This window comes from Salmo trutta, chromosome 17, assembly GCF_901001165.1.
Source record: "Salmo trutta chromosome 17, fSalTru1.1, whole genome shotgun sequence".
NCBI classification, from domain to species: domain Eukaryota; kingdom Metazoa; phylum Chordata; class Actinopteri; order Salmoniformes; family Salmonidae; genus Salmo; species Salmo trutta.
In genome coordinates, this window is record NC_042973.1 from 59,146,028 (window position 1) to 59,162,664 (window position 16,637).

The 16,637-nt window shown below is 42.7% G+C and overlaps 1 long non-coding RNA gene across 1 annotated transcript; it reads right to left on the reverse strand.

Annotated features, from left to right (window-relative positions):
* Nucleotides 1–5,602: 5,602 nt before the first annotated feature.
* On the reverse strand, nt 5,603–12,486 carry LOC115152502 (uncharacterized). Its single transcript, XR_003867515.1, has 2 exons — nt 12,174–12,486; nt 5,603–6,190 (listed from the first exon to the last, which is right to left on the reverse strand). It is a non-coding gene; the product is annotated as an uncharacterized LOC115152502 (long non-coding RNA).
* Nucleotides 12,487–16,637: the final 4,151 nt, after the last annotated feature.

A 16,637-nucleotide genomic window follows, 5' to 3' on the forward strand; every position in this document is an offset into this window, starting at 1 on the left:
AGGTTGTATCTCTCTAGGTCATGCCAGTAGGCTACAGTAGGTTGTAACTCTCTAGTTCATGCCAGTAGGTTGTATCTCTCTAGGTCATGCCAGTAGGTTACAGTAGGTTGTATCTCTCTAGGTCATGCCAGTAGGTTACAGTAGGTTGTATCTCTCTAGGTCATGCCAGTAGGTTACAGTAGGTTATAACTCTCTAGGTCATGCCAGTAGGTTACAGTAGGTTGTATCTCTCTAGGTCATGCCAGTAGGTTACAGTAGGTTATAACTCTCTAGGTCATGCCAGTAGGTTACAGTAGGTTGTAACTCTCTAGGTCATGCCAGTAGGCTACAGTAGGTTGTATCTCTCTAGGTCATGCCAGTAGGCTACAGTAGGTTGTAACTCTCTAGGTCATGCCAGTAGGTTACAGTAGGTTGTAACTCTCTAGGTCATGCCAGTAGGTTACAGTAGGTTGTATCTCTCTAGGTCATGCCAGTAGGCTACAGTAGGTTGTAACTCTCTAGTTCATGCCAGTAGGTTACAGTAGGTTGTATCTCTCTAGGTCATGCCAGTAGGTTACAGTAGGTTGCATCTCTCTAGGTCATGCCAGTAGGTTACAGTAGGTTGTATCTCTCTAGGTCATGCCAGTAGGTTACAGTAGGTTATAACTCTCTAGGTCATGCCAGTAGGTTACAGTAGGTTGTATCTCTCTAGGTCATGCCAGTAGGTTACAGTAGGTTATAACTCTCTAGGTCATGCCAGTAGGTTACAGTAGGTTGTAACTCTCTAGGTCATGCCAGTAGGCTACAGTAGGTTGTATCTCTCTAGGTCATGCCAGTAGGCTACAGTAGGTTGTAACTCTCTAGGTCATGCCAGTAGGTTACAGTAGGTTGTAACTCTCTAGGTCATGCCAGTAGGTTACAGTAGGTTGTATCTCTCTAGGTCATGCCAGTAGGTTACAGTAGGTTGTATCTCTCTAGGTCATGCCAGTAGGTTACAGTAGGTTGTAACTCTCTAGGTTATGCCAGTAGGTTACAGTAGGTTGTATCTCTCTAGGTCATGCCAGTAGGTTACAGTAGGTTGTATCTCTCTAGGTCATGCCAGTAGGCTACAGTAGGTTGTAACTCTCTAGGTCATGCCAGTAGGCTACAGTAGGTTGTATCTCTCTAGGTCATGCCAGTAGGCTACAGTAGGTTGTATCTCTCTAGGTCATGCCAGTAGGCTACAGTAGGTTGTATCTCTCCAGGTCATGCCAGTAGGTTGTATCTCTCTAGGTCATGCCAGTAGGTTACAATAGGTTGTAACTCTCTAGGTCATGCCAGTAGGTTACAGTAGGCTGTATCCAAGTGGAAACAATTATCAACCCAATGTGGAAAGTGTTGAATTTGGTCAACAACAAAATTAATGGCTTATTTGCTACGTGTGAGGTTTACTTGATCCAACAGAAGTTTCGTAATGATTAAGTTGTTATGTGGACACGTGACATACCGACAACTTTGATAAAACACTATAGGAGTTGTCTCCAGATCGCTATGCATATTCATGCTAGTAGCTTAGCATCTCTCTCCATTGAATACAGGCGGTTGACGTCAACAACCCTCATAGAATATGAACAATAGATTACAATAATAAGATGTATCCACCAATCCAAAGACAGGATAGGTGGGAGATAGACAACCCACAATGCAGCTTTGTGGACAACGACTCCCCTTGTTAGGACAGAGAGACATCTTGTCAGTATATCCATAATCTTTGGTGTAGCCAACCCAACTCTCACATGGCTCTATTGGGGGTCACGGTGTGTAGTAAAACATCACTACATTAAAATCACTACATGCCGTGGCCCCCCAGTCTGCGGTCAGCAGATAGACCCTCCTCACATATATATGTTAAGTCACTTTTTGGAAACGGAACGGAGAAAACAAGGGGTAGCTTGTTCTCTACGTCGTCTGATTCTAGACATATCAGTCATCATCCCAGGACCCTCCGTTGAAGAGGTATTGACGAGCCAACTCCGAATATCCAAAGTTAAAAACTAATTGAAGGCGGTACTTACTGGTGTTAATCAGATCTCCTGTCACCTCCTCTTCATCTTTCAATGTGACAGTAATCTCTCCTTCCTTCTTCACTCCAAAAACAGCATCATCCTCTTCTTCCTCTTGTTTAACTGAAACGTCTTTCTCTTCTTCTTTCACTGTAACAGCCTCACCCTCTACTTCTTGTTTTACTGAAACATCCTCTTCTTCCTTCTCCTCTTTCACGACAATGTTCAGCCCCAGAGCTTCTTTCTCCGTCCAGCAGACTTCCTCTTGTTTAACAGGAGGGGAGTAGTTTAGGGAGCTCATGTTCGGGGATGTTAGCTAGCTAGCTATCATTAGCGACTAGGCTAATGCTAACTTAACCAGCCAGCTACTATAGCTGACTAATAAACAATAACGTAATATTAATTTAAATAGGTTAACAAGTAGATACGACAGAAGTGTGTCTAAAACACAGTAGCTAATATAGACTGAAAGCGTATAAATAGCTTGAATGTTTCGGCTATGTTGGCTAGCAAGCTACCGAGGTGGTTGACGAGCTGTTTATGAAGAACCGTCCACTAGATTATACGTCACGCTGCAGCATCGCCTGAAAGACGCACATCGCCGTCTGCTGACTGGAGGGAAACGCAGTTGAGGATCACATTTTATTTTCAGACAAAGATTATTTTAAATGGATTTAACTAAATAATACTATTATATTGAGACATACAAAGACCTGAATGTGTTGGTTGATTAGTGCGAATAAAACATGTTTACTACAGCACATTTAAGACAGTTTCACTCAGTCAAACTAAATCTAAATAAGTAGCCAGCGACTGTAGGTCTATACTGCTCCTACATGGTGTAACAATACATCATGTAGATGTATATAATGAACAGACTAGGTCTATACTGCTGCTACATGGTGTAACAATACATCATGTAGATGTATATAATGAACAGACTAGGTCTATACTGCTCCTACATGGTGTAACAATACATCATGTAGATGTATATAATGAACAGACTAGGTCTATACTGCTCCTACATGCTGTAACAATACATCATGTAGATGTATATAATGAACAGACTAGGTCTATACTGCTCCTACATGGTGTAACAATACATCATGTAGATGTATATAATGAACAGACTAGGTCTATACTGCTCCTACATGGTGTAACAATACATCATGTAGATGTATATAATGAACAGACTAGGTCTATACTGCTCCTACATGGTGTAACAATACATCATGTAGATGTATATAATGAACAGACTAGGTCTATACTGCTCCTACATGGTGTAACAATACATCATGTAGATGTATATAATGAACAGACTAGGTCTATACTGCTCCTACATGGTGTAACAATACATCATGTAGATGTATATAATGAACAGACTAGGTCTATACTGCTCCTACATGGTGTAACAATACATCATGTAGATGTATATAATGAACAGACTAGGTCTATACTGCTGCTACATGGTGTAACAATACATCATGTAGATGTATATAATGAACAGACTAGGTCTATACTGCTCCTACATGGTGTAACAATACATCATGTAGATGTATATAATGAACAGCCTAGGTCTATACTGCTCCTACATGGTGTAACAATACATCATGTAGATGTATATAATGAACAGACTAGGTCTATACTGCTCCTACATGGTGTAACATTACATCATGTAGATGTATATAATGAACAGACTAGGTCTATACTGCCGCTACATGGTGTAACAATACATCATGTAGATGTATATAATGAACAGACTAGGTCTATACTGCTCCTACATGGTGTAACAATACATCATGTAGATGTATATAATGAACAGACTAGGTCTATACTGCTCCTACATGGTGTAACAATACATCATGTAGATGTATATAATGAACAGACTAGGTCTATACTGCTCCTACATGGTGTAACAATACATCATGTAGATGTCTATAATGAACAGACTAGGTCTATACTGCTCCTACATGGTGTAACAATACATCATGTAGATGTATATAATGAACAGACTAGGTCTATACTGCTCCTACATGGTGTAACAATACATCATGTAGATGTATATAATGAACAGACTAGGTCTATACTGCTGCTACATGGTGTAACAATACATCATGTAGATGTATATAATGAACAGACTAGGTCTATACTGCTCCTACATGGTGTAACAATACATCATGTAGATGTATATAATGAACAGACTAGGTCTATACTGCTCCTACATGGTGTAACAATACATCATGTAGATGTATATAATGAACAGACTAGGTCTATACTGCTGCTACATGGTGTAACAACACAGTGCATTCGGAAAGTATTCAGACACCTTCACTTTTTCCACATTTTGTTCGGTTATTCTAAAATTATTTGTTTAAATACTCAATCGACACACAATACCCCATAATGACATCACAATACCCCATAATGACAAAGCAAAAACACTATATATATTTCTTTGCTAATTTATTGAAATAATAAACTGAAAAATCTGCATAAGTATTCAGACCGTTTACTACGTACTTTGTTGAAACACCTTTGGCAGCGATTACAACCTCCAGTCTTCATGGGGATGACGCTACAAACTTGGCACACCTGTATTTGAGGAGTTTCTACCATTCTTCTCTCAAACTCTGTCAGATTGGATGGGGAGCTTTGCTACACAGCTATTTTCATGTCACACCAGAGATGTTAGATTTGGTTCATTTCCAGCTCTGGCTGGGCCACTCAAGGTTATTCAGAGACTTGTCCCAAAGCCACTCCTGTGCTGTCTTGGATGTGTGCTTAGGGTCGTTGTCCTGTTGGACGGTGAACCTTCGCCCCAGTCTGAGGTCCTGAGTGCTCTGGAGCAGGTTTTCATCAAAGAGCTCTCTGTACTTTGCTCAGTCCATCTTTCCCTCGATCCTGAATAGTATCCCAGTTCCTGCCGCTGAAAAACATCCTCACAGCCTGATGCTGTGCCAGGTTTACGCCAGATGTGACGCTTGGCATTCAGGCCAAAGAGTTCAATCTTGGTTTCATCAGACCAGGGAATCTTGTTTCTCATGGTCTGAGAGTCTATTGGTGCCTTTTGGCAAACTCCAAGCGGGCTGCCATGTGCCTTTTACTGAGGAGTGGCTTCCGTCTGGCCACCCTACCATAAAGGCCTGATTGGTGGAGTACTACAGAGATGGTTGTCCTTCTGGAAGGTTCTCCCATCTCCACAGAGGAACTCTGTCGCTCTGTCAGAGTGACCATCGGGTTCTTGGTCACCTCCCTGACCAATGCCCATCTCCCCCAATTGCTCAGTTTGGCCGGGTGGCCAGCTCTGGGAAGAGTCTTGGTTGTTCCAAACTTCTTCCATCAAAGAATGAGGGTGACCACTGTGTTCTTGGGGACCTCCAATGCTACAGAAATGTTTTGGTACCCTTCCCCAGATCTATGCCTCGACACAATCCTGTCTCGGAGCTCTATAGACAAGTTCTTCGACCTCATTGCTTGGTGTTTGCTCTGACGTGCATTGTTAACTGTGGGACCTTATATAGACAGGTGTAATCATAAATAATATGATTTCATGTGGCATAAACAAAAACAAAAAACACAAGTCAGAACACAGCGCCTTTATTCTCTCATGTGATTTCAGGTTCTGTGACTGGGAAAATGTCCTTCCACACAGAGAGAGAGCAGTGGTAGGGCTTTTTTGGTGTGTGTCTTCTTATGCTCCTTCAGGCTCCTTAACCAGGTAAAACTCTTTCCACACTGGGAGCATTGGAAAGGCTTTTCTCCTGTGTGTATTCTCTCATGCTCTTTTAATTGCCCTTTCTTAGTAAAACTTTTTCCACAGTGGGAACATTGGAAAGGCTTTTCTCCTGTGTGTATTCTCTCATGAGCTTTTAGGTGCCCTGTCTGAGTAAAACTCATTCCACAGTGGGAACAGTGATAAGGCCTTTCTCCAGTGTGTATTCTCTCATGCCTTTTCAGGTTAGCTAACATGGTAAAACTCTTTCCACACTGGGAACATTGGAAAGGCTTTTTTCCTGTGTGTGTCTTCTCATGCAGTTTTAGGTTCCTTAACCAGCAAAAACTATTTTCACAGTGGGAGCAGTGGTGTTGTCTCGCTGGTTTGGGCGTCTCTGGGTCTGGTTCCCCTGAAGGACTCTTCCCGCTGTCAGAGTGAGAGTCTGGTTTCTCTCCTGCCAAAGACAAACAGAGTATCCCGTTAAACAGAGACCTGAATGAAACCTCCACATGATAAAACTGTCTTCCTATGAGGTTTAATCTAGACTAGATCCCTCAATAAAAGAGCAGAACTGGTCATCACAGAGTGGCTGTAGTGCTTTGTAGGCTGGGTAAATCCATTTGAATTCAATACATTTTTGGCAGCATCCCTTTTGATTTAAAAAAAGCTTTCCTTACATGTTTGCCTATGGAAGAAGTGGTAAGAAAGTGACTTCATGTAACTGAATGTAAAAACATTCATGAGATATACAGTTGTAAGTGTATATACAGTACCAGTCAAAAGTTTGGACACACCTACTCATTCAAGGGTTATAATTATTTGTTTTACCATTTTCTACATTGTAGAATAATAGTGAAGACATCAAACTATGAAATAACACATATGGAATCATGTAGTAACCAAAAAAGTGATAAACAGTTCAAAATATATATTTGATTTTTCAAAGTAGCCACCCTTTGCCTTGATGACACCTTTGCACACTCTTGGCATTCTCTCAACCAGCTTCACCTGGAATGCTTCTTCAATAGTCTTGAAGGAGTTCCCACATATGCTGAGCACTTGTTGGCTGCTTTTCCTTCACGCTGCGGTCCAACTCATCCCAAACCATCTCAATTGGGTTGAGGTCGGGTGATTGTGGAGGCCAGGTCATCTGATGCAGCACTCCATCACTCTCCTTCTTGCTCAAATAGCCCTTACACAACCTGGAGGTGTGTTGGGTCATTGACCTGTTGAAAAACAAATGATCGTCCCACTAAGCGCAAACCAGATGGGATGGCGTATCGCTTCAGAATGCTGTGGCAGCCAGACAGGTGTGTGTCTTTCCAAATCACGTCCAATCAAGCTGTAGAAACATCTCAACGATGATCAATGGAAACAGTATGCACACCTGAGCTCAATTTCGAGTCTCATAGCAAAGGGTCTGAATACTTATTTAAATAAGGTATTTATGTTTCTTATTTTTAATAAATGTGACATTTTTTCTCCAAACCTATTTTCTCTTTGTCATTATGGGGTATTGTGATGCCATTATGGGGTATTGTGATGTCATTTTGGGGTATTGTGTGTAGACTGATGAGGATTCTTATTTATTTAATCCATTGTAGAATAAGGCTGTAACGTAACACAATGTGGAAAGACTTAAGTGGCAAAAAAAGGGGTTAAAGACATGTATCTCTCCGATATAGGACAGACACTTCAGAACAAACTTCCTTTGGATGTTTTGGGGGACTGTTGTTCCATGTTGTGAATGTTATGCAATGCGTTAGTATGGGTTATAGCAGTATGGCCAAATATTGTTTTACATAAAATAACTTTTGAATATTTCTTTATTGATACTTCTATGGGTCTTAAAGTTCAAAATCAAATAGCAAAATTATCCTTGGTATAACCTTCTTAAAACAGTTTTTAAATTGTCAATACTGCCCCCTAGCCCCAACAGGTTAACCTGTTGAGGACAGACGTTCCATTTCGTGACAAGAAAATTCCAAATATTCCATTACCATACTTAGAAGCATGTCAAACGCTGTTTAAAATCAATTTTTATGCTATTTTTCTCATAAAATAGCGATAATATTCCAACAGGGCAACGTTGTATTCATTCAAAGGCTGAAATAAAAAAATGGAGTAGTCTCGTGACCGCGCATCTCCAGTGTCACTGTCCCCAGGCTGACCACTAACAAATTATCCTGCTGTTCTTCGCCCAGAGACAGCAGACACCCCATTCCACTTTCTGGCGGCTTTAGAGAGCCAATGGAAGCCTTAGAAAGTGTCACGTTACAGCACAGATGCTGTATTTTCGATAGAGATGCAACAGAAGGAGAACAAATTGTCAGACAGGGCACTTCCTGTATGGAATCTTCTCAGGTTTTGGCCTGCCATATGAATTCTGTTATACTCACAGACACCATTCAAACAGTTTTCAAAACTTTAGAGTGTTTTCTATCCAAATCTACTAATTATATGCATATTCTAGTTTCTGGGCAGGAGTAGTAACCAGATTAAATCAGGTACGTTTTTTATCCGGCCGTGAAAATACTGCCACCTATCCCAAAGAAGTTTTAAAACAGTTCCATATAGCTTAGAGGAACCTCCCCCCTCAGACAGGGCTTAGACTGTAAAACTATAATTTAGATCTGATGATCGGTGGAACAAGGACATCCTCAGACAGTTTTACAGTCTAAGCCCTGTCTGAGGATGTCCTTGTTCCACCGATCATCAGATCTAAATTATAGTTTTACAGTCTAAGCCCTATCATTTTGATCTTATGATCGGTGGGACAAGGACATCCAAGCCGGCCAAACCCTCCCCTATCCCGGACGACGCTGGGCAAATTGTGTGCCGCCTCATGGGTCTCCCGGTTGCGGCCGGCTGCGACACAGTCCGGGATCGAACCCGGATCTGTAGTGCGATGCAGAGCTGCGCCACTCGGGAGGCTGTTGATACCTAGCACTACCTATTATATTTGTTAGCACCACTCGGGAGGCTGTTGATACCTAGCACTACCTATTATACTTGTTAGCACCACTCGGGAGGCTGTTGATACCTAGCACTACCTATTATACTTGTTAGCACCACTCAGGAGGCTGTTGATACCTAGCACTACCTATTATACTTGTTAGCACCACTCAGGAGGCTGTTGGTACCTAGCACTACCTATTATATTTGTTAGCACCACTCGGGAGGCTGTTGATACCTAGCACTACCTATAATACTTGTTAGCACCACTCGGGAGGCTGTTGATACCTAGCACTACCTATTATACTTGCTAGCACCACACGAGAGCGAAGCTAGCGTGGTTATCCACGTTTTACCAATAGTATAAATGCCCCGTTACCTGCAAGCTCTTCCTCAACAACAATGCAGTATTCAATATCAAAAGTTAAAGAAATGTTTTAAAATGCAGGGAACCAAGACTAAAGATTCTATTTTAACAAACCAAACATAAATCTTATCAAACTCGCGTGGTGCAGTTGAGTTGTGGGTGTCAGAAATAATGTAGCTATTTTTACAGCAGGAATTCTGATAAATAAGTTGTAGCTGTGGCGAGGGCTTAACCACTCACTGGCCAATGAAAACATGTTCCCAACCTTTTCATGTGGTTGCATCAAGTTGTGTATTTACGGTGTTTGATGTTGTGTTGTCATAACCTCCGGGAGGAGAGCATGGATGTTTATCCTGGGAGATTCCATGCCAGCGGAGCCTGGAAATATTTGTCAGAACAATCCGAGATATCAAAAATATTTTCAGGCTATTTTCAGGCTAGGCTGCTGTGTGTGTGTGTGTGTGTAATGTGAAGATAGTCAAGAAGCTCCCGACGAACAGTTCTTGTGCTGACGTTGCTTCCAGAGGCAGTTTGGAACTCGGTAGTGAGTGTTGCAACTGAGGACAGACGATTTTTACATGCTACGCGCTTCAGCACTCAGCGGTCCCGTTCTGTGAGCTTGTGTGGCCTACCACTTCGCGGCTGAGCCATTGTTGCTCCTAGACGTTTCCACTTCACAATAACAGAACTTACAGATGACCGGGGCAGCTCAAGCAGGGCAGAAACTAGATAAACTGACTTGTTGGAAAGGTGGCATCCTATGACTGTGCCACATTGAAAGTCACTGAGCTCTTCAGTAAGGCCATTCTACTGCCAATGTTTGTCTGTGGAGATTGCATGGCTGTGTGCTCAATTTTATACACCTGTCAGCAACGGGTGCGGCTGAATTAGCCGAATGTAAACTTAAGTTAACAAAAAATGTATTGGTTCTGCAATGTTGAAAATCCTATAAGATGTGGAGAACATCAGTTTCAACTTATTTTAGAAGAAATGGGTCATTATTTAAGAAAAGTGCAACGGTGCCAATATGTTTATCTGCAAATGTATCCAATCAAATTAATTTAGCAATATTCAAATCATATATCAAATCCAATTCAAGACGTTAAGGTTGGAATCAAGAAATGCAAAATTCCATTAATCTATATAACAACTTAATAGACTATCAAATCAAATCTTATGTCACATGCACTGAATACAACACCTTACAGTGAAATACTTACAAGCCCTAACCAACAATGCAGTTAAATAAATAAATAATAATAACTTCAAAAAATACAAATGAGAAATAAAGATAACAAAATAATTAAAGAGCAGCAGTGAAAAATTAAGAGGATCTATAGACTAGAGTCCTGTCCAGGGGAAGTAGGTTCCTGTTACTATGAGCTGTTCTGGATCAGACAAGCCAAGGTTCCTGTAACTATGAGCTGTTCTGGATCAGACAAGCCAAGGCTCCTGTTACTATGAGCTGTTCTGGATCAGACAAGCCAAGGTTCCTGATACTATGAGCTGTTCTGGATCAGACAAGCCAAGGTTCTTACTATGAGCTGTTCTGGATCAGACAAGACAAGGCTCCTGATACTATGAGCTGTTCTGGATCAGACAAGCCAAGGTTCCTGTTACTATGAGCTGTTCTGGATCAGACAAGCCAAGGCTCCTGTTACTATGAGCTGTTCTGGATCAGACAAGCCAAGGTTCCTGTTACTATGAGCTGTTCTGGATCAGACAAGCCAGGGTTCTTACTATGAGCTGTTCTGGATCAGACAAGACAAGGCTCCTGATACTATGAGCTGTTCTGGATCAGACAAGCCAAGGCTCCTGATACTATGAGCTGTTCTGGATCAGACAAGCCAAGGTTCCTGTTACTATGAGCTGTTCTGGATCAGACAAGACAAGGCTCCTGATACTATGAGCTGTTCTGGATCAGACAAGCCAAGGTTCCCTGTTACTATGAGCTGTTCTGGATCAGACAAGCCAAGGCTCCTGTTACTATGAGCTGTTCTGGATCAGACAAGCCAAGGTTCCTGATACTATGAGCTGTTCTGGATCAGACAAGCCAAGGTTCTTACTATGAGCTGTTCTGGATCAGACAAGACAAGGCTCCTGATACTATGAGCTGTTCTGGATCAGACAAGACAAGGCTCCTGTTACTATGAGCTGTTCTGGATCAGACAAGCCAAGGTTCCTGATACTATGAGCTGTTCTGGATCAGACAAGCCAAGGTTCTTACTATGAGCTGTTCTGGATCAGACAAGACAAGGCTCCTGATACTATGAGCTGTTCTGGATCAGACAAGCCAAGGCTCCTGTTACTATGAGCTGTTCTGGATCAGACAAGCCAAGGTTCCTGATACTATGAGCTGTTCTGGATCAGACAAGCCAAGGTTCCTGATACTATGAGCTGTTCTGGATCAGACAAGCCAAGGTTCCTGTTACTATGAGCTGTTCTGGATCAGACAAGCCAAGGCTCCTGATACTATGAGCTGTTCTGGATCAGACAAGCCAAGGTTCCTGTTACTATGAGCTGTTCTGGATCAGACAAGCCAAGGTTCCTGTTACTATGAGCTGTTCTGGATCAGACAAGCCAAGGCTCCTGTTACTATGAGCTGTTCTGGATCAGACAAGCCAAGGCTCCTGTTACTATGAGCTGTTCTGGATCAGACAAGCCAAGGCTCCTGTTACTATGAGCAGTTCTGGATCAGACAAGCCAAGGCTCCTGTTACTATGAGCAGTTCTGGATCAGACAAGCCAAGGCTCCTGCAAGGCTACTTACTTACTATCGTGGAAAATTACAAACTTTGTTATGCACCTGCGCTGTATGAGCCTTAAACCTGTACATTTCCTCTGTCTGTTTCTCTCATGTTGGAAGAAACCAGTGTTTTTCCTCTCCTGTTTCTGAGTAACTTGGTCGCGCGGCCAACAACAAAGGGCCGTCAGAGAGAGACCAGTTTTTGGTCCATCCTGTTCTTTTCGTATCTTTCAAGGGCAAAGCCGTGTGGAGATATGAAGAGAACAGAGACTAGCTTGAGCAGCAGCGACAATTCTATCAGCAGAAAGGAGCAACAAAACTGGCGTCATCACTTGTTTGTACACTATGTTCCCATCATGATGTCACACACCTGCTAAACTGCCACGTAGACAAAGATTCTAGAAGCGGAGACCTCTTGTTCGTTGGGCTCTTGGCTGTTGCACCTGTTGTGTGATTGTTAACTGCTCCACAATTGGAATTCTTATCATAAAATAAGGTATTTGAAGAATCTACAGTCTCTCTTTCCCTTTCTGGTTAGAATTTCCATCACATTACTTATATAATAATTTACATGTTCAAATATCCCAATCATCAAATGAAAATCTAAGGCTTTACACTTGTATCCTATACATCAATGTACATACTTTTTAAAATCTCAATTTTAGACACGAAACAAACATTTTTTGTAAGTAAACCTATTTGTTGATGACTTCATATAAACAATATGATTTCATGTGGTGTAAACAAAAACACTAATTCTCAGTCAAAAACACAAGTCAGAACACAGCCTCTCTATTCTCTCATGTGATTTCAGGTCCTCTGACTGGGAAAATGTCTTTCCACAATGAGAACAGTGGTATGTCTTCTCCTCCTGTGTATGTATTCTTTCATGCTTATTCAGATGCCTCAACCGGTTAAATCCCTTTCCACACAGGGAGCAGTGGTAGGTCTTATCCCCTCCTGTGTGTGTCCTCTCATGCCTAGTCAGGCCCTCTAACTTGGTAAAACTCTTTCCACACAGGGAGCATTGGTAGGGCTTTTCTTGTGGGTGTGTCCTCTCATGCTGTTTCAGGCTCACTAAACCCCTAAAATTCTTTCCACACTGGGAACAGTGATAAGGCTTCTCTCCTGTGTGTGTCCTCTTGTGCCAATTCAGGTTCCCTAACTGGGTAAAATTCTTTCCACAGTGGGAACATTGGAAAGGATTTTCTCCAGTGTGAATTCTCTCATGTGTTTTCAGGCTCCCTAACCAGGTAAAAGTCATTCCACATTTGGGGCAGTGGTAAGGCTTCTCTCCAGAGTGTATTCTCTTATGTATTAATAGGTACCCTAATTCGTTAAAACTCTTTCCACAGTGGGAGCATTGGAAAAGTTTTTCTCCTGTGTGTGTCCTCTCATGCCTATTCAGGTTCCCTAACTTGGTAAAACTCTTTCCACACTGGGAGCATTGGAAAGGTTTTTCTCCTGTGTGTGTCCTCTCATGCCTATTCAGGTTCCCTAACTTGGTAAAATTCTTTCCACAGTGGGAGCAGTGATGTCCTCCTGTTGCTTTGGGCGTCTCTGGGCCTGATTCCCCTGAAGGACTCTTCCCTGGGTCTGATTCCCCTGAAGGACTCTTCCCTGGGTCTGATTCCCCTGAAGGACTCTTCCCGCTGTCAGAGGGAGAGTCTGGTCTCTCTCCTGTCAAAGACAAACAGAGTATCTAGTTACTTAGTTGTCTACTGTGCTGTACTGTGTGGCCAAACTGGTGAAACATATAAGTCTATGATTGGTTCAGATTGGATCTTGTTTTGGGGAGTTCATTAAAGTAATAGCCAGTGTAAAAAACAGTGGTCACCAAGGCATTCCTAGTCAATCATCAAAAATGTCTGTAAAAACCCAATGTGTTTTCTGTTTGCTGCAGCAGTATTCTAAAGTGTTGTGAATTTAGCAGTAAAAATATATATTTTCCCAGCCTACAACACCCAGTTTCATCACTGCCCTCTCCTGAGACTGAAAGCCCAGAGACTTGCACTTTGCCCGGGTGTGTGGTTTTGTCTGGGGGCTAAAATGAACATTCCAGGCCATCAAGCTACTATGCTCAGAGATAGTTTTCATTTCAACTGAAGTCGTGGCTACGATTCAGACCTGAATACAAGAGGTTTCTGATACTTTCAAAGCAGATTGAACTAATCTGTGAAATGAGACTGTGCCTGTTATGGCCTCACTCAAAACAACAGTTACACACCATGATGATTGCAGCACTTTACACCTGACTACCTCCCTGGAGGCTGACGTGAATCACTGAGGATCTGATAAAGGTACAGGAGAGCTGTGTGAGCATAGAGGGATTTTCTCACCGCAATATCCTGAGACTCGTATCGGACCGAGAGTCAAGAGGAAATGCCTCAAGCCACAGATTTAGTCTCCGGGCTGCTGAAGGATGAGAAGCCCCTGATTGATCATGGCCACCAGTGACTGTGCCAAGGTCCCAGGACGGTGAGAGGCCCCGTGACATCATTCTTCCAGTCCAATTTTCCTGTGAGAAGATGGAGATTCTCTGAGCCCGCAATACCACTCTGAGCTTTCAGGGACAGAGCTTCTATATCTACCAGGACTACTCCCCCACTGTCTCCAGGCAGCAAGCAGCTTTCAGGGACAGAGCTTCTATATCTACCAGGACTACTCCCCCACTGTCTCCAGGCAGCAAGCAGCTTTCAGGGACAGAGCTTCTCTAACTACCAGGACTACTCCCCCACTGTCTCCAGGCAGCAAGCAGCTTTCAGGCAGGTCAAACGACTGCTACGGGACCATCCAGGTGTGAAGTACGGACTGTGCTTCCCGGCCCGCCTGTAGCTTTCTCATGATGGTAAAAACGACACCTTTGACTCTCCAGCGGCTATGGCTCACAATCAACACCACATCAACATTGTAGAATAATAGTGAAGACATCAAACTATGAAATAACACATATGGAATCATGTAGTAACCAAAAAAGTGATAAACAGTTCAAAATATATATTTGATTTTTCAAAGTAGCCACCCTTTGCCTTGATGACAGCTTTGCACACTCTTGGCATTCTCTCAACCAGCTTCACTTGGAATGCTTTTCCAACAGTCTTGAAGGAGTTCCCACATATGCTGTGCAATTGTTGGCAGCTTATCCTTCACTCTGCGGTTCAACTCATCCCAAACCATTTCAATCGGGTTGAGGTCGGGTGATTGTGGAGGCCAGGTCATCTGATGCAGCACTCCATCACTCTCCTTTTGGTCAAATAGCACTTACACAGCCTGGAGGTGTGTTGGGTCATTGTCCTGTTGAAAAACAAATGATAGTCCCACTAAGCGCAAACCAGATGGGATGGCGTATCGCTTCAGAATGCTGTGGTAGCCAGACAGGTGTGTGCCTTTCCAAATCATGTCCAATTAATTGAATTTACCACAGGTGGACTCCAATCAAGTTGTAGAAACATCTCAACGATGATCAATGGAAACAGTATGCACCTGAGCTCAATTTCAAGTCCCACAGCAAACGGTCTGAATACTTATGTAAATTTAGGTATCGGTTTTTTCTGTTTAATAAATGTGACATGTTTTCTACAAACCTATTTTAGCCTTTTCATTATGAGGTATTGTGTGTACAGTCGTGGCCAAAAGTTTTGAGAATGACACAAATATACATTTTCTGCCTCAGTTTGTATGATGGCAATTTGCATAAACTCCAGAATGTTATGAAGAGTGATCAGATGAATTGCAATTAACTGCAAAGTCCCTCTTTGCCATGCAAATGAACTGAATCCCCCAAAAACATTTCCACTGCATTTCAGCCCTGCCACAAAAGGACCAGCTGACATCATGTCAGTGATTCTCTCGTTAACACAGGTGTGAGTGTTGACGAGGACACGGCTGGAGATCACTCTGTCATGCTGATTGAGTTTGAATAACAGACTGGAAGCTTCAAAAGGAGGGTGGTGCTTGGAATCATTGTTCTTCCTCTGTCATCCATGGTTACCTGCAAGGAAACACATACCGTAATCATTGCTTTGCACAAAAAGGGCTTCCCAGGCAAGAATATTGCTGCCGGTAAGATTGCACCTAAATCAACCATTTATCGGATCATCAAGAACTTCAAGGAGAGCGGTTCAATTGTTGTGAAGAAGGCTTCAGGGTGCCCAAGAAAGTCCAGCAAGCGCCAGGACCGTCTCCTAAAGTTGATTCAGCTGCGGGATCGGGGCACCAACAGTACAGAGCTTGCTCAGGAATGGCAGCAGGCAGGTGTGAGTGCATCTGCACGCACAGTGAGGCGAAGACTTTTGGAGGATGGCCTGGTGTCAGAAGGGCAGCAAAGAAGTCACTTCTCTCCAGGAAAAACATCAGGGACAGACTGATATTCTGCAAAAGGTACAGGGATTGGACTGCTGAGGACTGGGGTAAAGTCATTTTCTCTGATGAACCCCAATTCCGACTGTTTGGGGCATCCGGAAAAAAGCTTGTCCGGAGAAGACAAGGTGAGCGCTACCATCAGTCCTGTGTCATGCCAACAGTAAAGCATCCTGAGACCATTCATGTGTGGGGTTGCTTCTCAGCCAAGGGAGTGGGCTCACTCACAATTTTGCCTAAGAACACAGCCATGAATAAAGAATGGTACCAACACATCCTCTGAGAGCAACTTCTCCCAACCATCCAGGAACAGTTTGGTGATGAACAATGCCTTTTCCAGCATGATGGAGCACCTTGCCATAAGGCAAAAGTGATAACCAAGTGGCTCGGGGAACAAAACATCGATATTTTGGGTCCATGACCAGGAAACTCCCCAGACCTTAATCCCATTGAGAACTTGTGGTCAATCCTCAAG